The following is a 6,907-nucleotide window of genomic DNA, read 5'->3' on the forward strand; positions in this document are numbered from 1 at the left end:
TGCTTAGAAATTTTCATAATAAAAAGTAAAAAAAAAACAGTCTATCAGCTTGAGTCCCAGAGTTGTCCCTTGACTCCCCAAGGTGTACAGAAAATATGGGAGCTGAGAAGATGGAGTTGATCAATTAAGTTTAGTGAGTAAGTAAATAAGGGAGGTGTTTGGAGAAGGTCTCAGGAACAAGACATCAAAACTGATTTTCAGTAAGGAAGATGTTTCTTCGGGAGCACTGTATCAGGCTAGAGCAATATCAGGGTAAGATTTGGTGCACTGGAGAGGGGTGGGGGGCTCTGAAGGTATCAGCTTCCACCACAAGTGTGAAAGGGAATGGGTGTGTCTTAAGTAGAACTGTTATCTCTTCTCTGTTTATTAGCTAAAATCAAACGTAGTATCTGTCCTACCAATTAAAGCACCTGACATATTCTTTATCTGTGTATTAGGCATTAATGTTTGGAGTTAGGAGATGAATTGGTAGCTTAATTAATCGGCTCCACCCTCAGCTTGGAACTGCATTACTTCCAGGAACGGTGCCTTCCTTTTGAGTTAATGACAGATTGTTTTCTATTGTTCCCCTTGCCTCCTACGAAGTGTTCTAATTCACTTTTTTTTTTTTCTAATTCACTCTTAAAGAGGCTCCAGACTACATTTCCACCATTTGTACTGCAAGGATAGGATTTCCTGTAAGTGGAGTAGACAAAGTAGCTGAGCTTGAGCCATCTTGCCAGTTTCACATCCAAGAGAATGTTAGACAAGAGGACCACTTGGGCTGAGGGAGAGAAGAGGCTGAGCCTGAGCCAGACCCTCTGTCAGGAGACTGTGGACCAGGACATGTGACTTAGGGAGAGCCAACACAGGCAGCTCTAGAGGGGGAAGAAAATCTGTTGGCGTTAGAGAAGCAGCGGCAACCTCAGTGGTAGCACCTACTGCCCCCTGTCCAAAGGAGCCAAGGGAGGAGATTCTCATTTCACCCTCCAAACTGAGGGTGCTTCTGTCTGGGAAAGGGGGAGAAGACGGGGGTGTGAGAGCAGACATATCTCCCAACCCCTCTCCCACTAGATTGACATTGAAGTTTTGTATTGCTTTGTTTGTGAGATTGAAGTTTGAATATGAATAGGGCTGAGCATTAGAGATAAGACTGGGAAGTTATGGAATTAGATGGAGACATCATAAAGATAAGGGAGTTCACTGCCCAGAGTAAAGGGGGGATTTTACCAGAGGAGGCAGGGAGCAGTTAAACAGCTTCATGTTTACACCCCAATGAATTGCTACGCCTTAATAACCTTAGGGTTCTGGACTTCCCTGGTGGCACAGTGGTTGGGAATCTGCCTGCCGATGCAGGGGATACGGGTTCGAGCCCTGGTCCGGGAAGATCCCACATGCCGCAGAGCAACCGAGCCCAAGAGCCACAACTACTGAGCCTGTGTGCCACAACTACTGAAGCCCGTGCATCTAGAGCCCGAGCACCGCAACAAAGAGTAGCCCCCGCTCACTGCAGCTAGAGAAAGCCCGCACGCAGCAACGAAGACCCAATGCGGCCAAAAAATAAAAAATAAATAAAAAATCAAAAATCACAGGGTTCCTTTATTTCCCCTAACAACATAACAACAAAAAACGAAACCAAACCAAAAAACTTTGGTTCAGTGATACACCATCCACTTCAAACTAGACAAAGCTTGTCTTCGGCAATTGCCCTTCTTAATCTTTCCTTCCTTCTTCCTTCTCTCCCTTAACCTGCAGAAAGGATCTGTGTCCTCCTGCTGCCCTCTGTACAGTTAACTAGTGCCAAACCTATGTACCATCAAGGACACTAAAAATAAATATCTATATTTTCTTTTAATATTTTGCCTACTGTGACCTACTTTTGGTTCAATGTCAAAAGCAAAGGGGTGAGGTGTGCCCTAAATAAACATGTCAGTGAACTCTGTCCTACTGTTTTGGCTGCATGGCTTTTGTACTGTCAACCAAAGTTGTTTTCTATAGACAGCAAAAGTTGCAAAGATCTTCCGTGTCAATACACTGATATTTAAGTTCTGAAATTCCACTTACTTCATCAAAAATCTGTTTGTTTGAAAACAGTTTCCCACTGATAATCCTGGAATTAAGGAGGTCTAGTTAGTGCCTGAGTCACATGTAGAATCACTTCTAACCCACCCACGCAGCTGAAAACACATTTTTCAGAGATTATAAAGTCAAGAGCTGTGAAGGTACCTGGCAAAGAGAGCATTTTGTCAGCTGATGTCATTTTTAAAAATTTTTGTTTATTTATTTACTTTTGGCTGTGCTGGGTCTTCGTTGCTGCACACAGGCTTTCTCTAGTTGTGGTGAGTGGGGGCTCCTCTTCATTGTGGTGCGCGGGCTCTAGGCACCCGGGTTTCAGTAGTTGCAGCATGCAGGCTCAGAGGTTGTAGCCCATGGGCCATAGAGTGCAAGGGCTTCAGTAGTTGTGGTGTGTGGGCTCAGTAGTTGCAGCTCGTGGGCTCTAGAGTGCAGGCTCAGTAGCTGTGGCACATGGACTCAGTACTTGTGGCTCGCGGGCTCTAGAGCGCAGGCTCAGTAGTGGTGGTGTCCGGGCTTAGTTGCTCCGCGGCATGTGGGATCATCCCGGACCAGGGCTTGAACCTGTGTCCCCTACATTGGCAGGTGAATTCTTAACCACTGCGCCACCAGGGAAGTCCCTATGTGTGTGCTTTAAAGAAATAGTTTTAATATTCTGTTAAAGCCTAGGAGTTGTTAATGAATACTTTAAAGTGCTCTAATGGGGAATATACACTCTAGGGGGTGGTTTGTCACCACTGAAGGGCCCTAATCAGGACTCTGGACTTGGAATAGTGGCTACTGCAGCTTCTTTGACTATCTGTTTCTGAACCTACACTAGAGAATTTATTCTTTAGCAATAAGAGATGTTGGAAATAACTTAATAATTTATTGATGACATGGATGGTTATTGAGGTATGTGCACTGCACAGGCATCTTACCCTTAAATGAATGGGGCATAAGTTTTGGGTGAGCCCAGAACAGTGCTCTAGGCCCGGGTGTTTGTTTAGTCCTGTGCTTGCCACTTAGTGCAGGATTCTGTCACCTGATCCAATGAGATGCGTGGCTGGATCCTGCTCTACAACACTGTGGTGTCCAGTTCAAGTTTTCCTGATGGGTTCTGGTCAGGAGCTACAAGTTCATGGAACTCCAGGCTCTAAGGGGACAAATTGTCAGAGGTTCCACCAGGACACCGACGATTGTGTGCCTCCAAGCCAGTTGACAACATTTGATCCACAAACAGTTCTCATGAGATGTACTTAATTAAAAAAAAAAAAGAGGACCAATAGGGGAAAAAAAAGTCTATGTACAATGACAAAGATTTGAGGGAGTTTCATAGAAATGTGGTTTTGTCTATATAATAATAATAATATCAAAAAATTTAAAACGGCTTACTATGTGTCAGGCACTGTTCTAAACTCCCTCTCTCTCTCCATATATATATTCATTTAACACTTGTCATAACTCTATAAAGAGATACTATTATCACATTATTAACCCCATTTTACTGGCAAGGAAACTGGGGCACACAGTATGACTTGTCCTAGATGATACAGACAAAGTGAGTGGGGAAGCTGTGATTTGAACCCAGGCAGTCTGAATCCAGGCTCGTATTGTTATAGACACTAGTTTCCTTTCTGAAAAATAGCAGTCGGTAAGTGACCAGGAGCCACAGGAGTTTATAGAATTAAAGAAAACTGGACTTGCTTTAAGAGCCCTGGGGGGAAACTAAGGAATTCTGAGGTTTTCCTTGGCTTGAGAAAAGGCCCTTACCAACAAGAGATTTTCCTGTCAAGCATCATTTGGGCAGCAGGGCTTCGGTGATGAATTAAAAATAAAGACCTGTCACTTGGTTGATGATGTGTATAACAGTTTTTCTAGACGCAACAAAGCTGCTGAGTATTAGAAGACTTTGACGAGAAAGGCAGGCAGGTGACAATTTGCTTCTCTTTCCCATATTTGGCTCCCTTCCTTTTATGTCCCCCTATACCAGAACAACCGCTCACACATCTAAGTCACAGCAAAACGTTCCTTCATGAAGCCATATTTTTCTCTGCTCCTTGTACTCCCTCAACCAGGGCAAGAGTTGGGATAATCTGATTACTAGCACAGTCATTTGGTGAACTCTTTACCTGCAGGTATAAATCTGATCTTGCATCTTGCTTTTGCAAGTTCCTCTCTGGGCGTGGTTCTTAGAGAGACCAGAAACCCACCACCCATAGCCAGCATCCTGTGGATGTCCTTGGCTGACTTACTCATTCTAATTCCCACTACGTAATTTTACCAAGTGTTACCCGAGTGTTGCGAGGTGCATTTAGGGCCTTCTTCCATTTCCCTGTCACCGAGGCAACCTGATGTGCATCTCCCACAGTCCTCCTTTCCTCAGCCTTGCTCTGCATGTTCTCAGGATGCTGGTCAGTCACTCATTCAACCACATCACACAGAACTCTAGGAGACTGAGCACCAGACTAACATAATGGCTCTGTGGGCTGCCACATCACCAAAATTTTAAAGGTTCTAGAATTTTAGGGGTTCTCATAACTGTTACTTACTTGGTAAGTTGCCAGTTCTTTTTAAAAAAAATTCCCAATGTTTGCATGTATCAGATTACTTTTATGTAAAAATATAATAAATAATTAATGTATTCATCCAACTTGAGTTGAGTACTTGGAACCCAATGCTGATAACTCAAGAGGAATAAGATACAGACCCTGCTGATCTGTTGGAGTTGTTTTGATTGCAGGTGATAGGAATCCAACTTAAACTAGCTTAAACAAAAAAGGAAATTTATTGACTCATGTAACTGAAAAGTCTGTGTGTAAATTCAGGCATGGCTGGATCAAGGGAGCTCACAAGATTTCATCAGGACTCCTTTTTCTCTATTCATCTCCACTTGTCTTTGCCTCTCTTTGTGTGCAGACCTCATTTTCTCTTACTAAAGATAGCTTCCTCCAATATGACCTGAACAAATGGCCTTAAGAAGCTCCAGCTTCTTAAGAATGATCTTCTAAGATCATTCTTAGAGCTCAAAATAGCAGAATAGAGGTCCTCTCTCCCTCAGAATCCATATATCAAAATTCAGAAAGATTCTGATTATCTCTAGTTGATCACGTGCCTGTTTAACTGACCACTCTGACCAGAGGAATGGAATATTCTAATTGGCCAGGCTTAGGTTATATACTTACCCCTCAGATGAGGAAGGTTCAACCTGGTTGTATAACATGAAATGTGTTTCCCACACAGAGCAAAGGGTGACTGATAGACAAAAATAATAGATATTCTCTGTGGTAGCCAGCCTCAAAGATGACCCCAAATGATCCTCACTTCCTGGTATTTTTATATCCTTGCATAATCTTCTACATTGTATCATATGTGACCAACAGAATCCTACAGAAGTGATAGTGTGTGACCTTCACAGCTAGGTCATAAAAGACATTGTAGAGTTTATCTTGCTCTCTCTTAGAATACCTGCTCTGAAGGAAGCCAGCCACCATGTTGTGAGGATGCCCAAGCAGCCTTATGAGGAGATCCACATGAAGAGTAACAGAGGCCCTCTGTCAATAGCTGGTACCAACTTGCTAGCCACTTAAGTGTGTCATCTGGAAAGTGGATTTTCCAGCCCTAGTCAAACCTTCAGACGACTACAGCCCTGGCTTACACCTTGACTGCAACTTCATGAGAGAATCAAGCCTGAACTACCCAGCTAAGCTGCTTCTGAATTCCTGAACTGCAGATGTTATGAGATCTGTGAGATAATAAATGTTTACTGTTGTTTTAAACCAGTAAGTTTTGAGGAAATTTGTTACTCAGGAGTAGGTAACTAATACATCCACTATACTCGCTCTCAAGTAGCTCGTTGCCCAGCCTAAAGTCATAGACATTTAAAGGACTAACTCTAATTTGTGAGTGGGAAAGAAAGACAGAGGAGATAGAAAAGAAGCCTCTGTGAAGTTTTCAGAGGAGGCCACTTTTGAGCTGGGCTTCAAGGATGAATGTGAGTAGGAATGGAAATCCAGGCCAAGGGAACGGTGCAGGCAAAGGATATGCGACTTGAGAGTGGGAAATGCAAATAGAATAACGTCGTTGTAGGTAAGGCCGTGGCTCATTAGAATCACAAGAAGGGCTTAAAACATAGACAGATACTCAAACCCAACCCCCAGAGAATCTGATGATTAGGAAGCACTGGTTTGCCTTTCCAAAGTTGCTTTTGTTATTCAGTTGGTTGGTTAGCTGTTTGCTGTGGAGGGGTGAGTCTGCAGCAGTGTTTCTCAGTAGGATCTCTGGACCACTTGCTATAGAAAGCAGGAAACACTGGCTCTTGGTTTTTGCTTTTTGGTTTTTTTTAATTGGAGTATAATTGCTTTACAATGTTGTGTTAGCTTCTGCTGTACAATGCAGTGAATCAGCTACATGTATACATATGTCCCCTCCCTCTTGGACCTCCCTCCCCACCCCAACCCATCCACCTAGGTCGTCACAAAGCACCAAGCTGAGCTCGCTGTGCTATACAGCAGGTTCCCACTAGCTATTTTACACATGGTAGTGTATTTATGTCAAACCTAATCTCCCAATTCGTCCCACTCTCCCCTTCCCCCACTGTGTCCACATGTCCATTCTCTACATCTGTGTCTCTATTCCTTTCCTACAAATAGGTTCATCTGTAGCATTTTTCTCTTTCTGGCTAACTTCACTCTGTATGACAGACTCTAGGTCCATCCACATCTTTACAAATGACCCAATTTCATTCATTTTTATGGCTGAGTAATATTCCTTTGTATATATGTACCACATCTTCTTTATCCATTCATCTATCATTGGACATTTAGGTTGTTTCCATGTCCTGGCTATTGTAAATAGTGCTGCAATGAAATTGGGG

General features: G+C 43.1%; 1 non-coding gene across 1 annotated transcript; it reads left to right on the forward strand.

Annotated features, from left to right (window-relative positions):
• The first annotated feature begins 350 nt into the window (after positions 1–350).
• Positions 351–535, forward strand: LOC115802152 (U2 spliceosomal RNA). Its single transcript, XR_004022552.1, has one exon. It is a non-coding gene; the product is annotated as a U2 spliceosomal RNA (small nuclear RNA).
• Positions 536–6,907: the final 6,372 nt, after the last annotated feature.

Source organism: Delphinapterus leucas, chromosome 8 (genome assembly GCF_059928025.1).
Source record: "Delphinapterus leucas isolate spDelLeu-1000000601 "Yukka" chromosome 8, BTC_Dleu_Yukka2, whole genome shotgun sequence".
Classification (NCBI taxonomy): domain Eukaryota; kingdom Metazoa; phylum Chordata; class Mammalia; order Artiodactyla; family Monodontidae; genus Delphinapterus; species Delphinapterus leucas.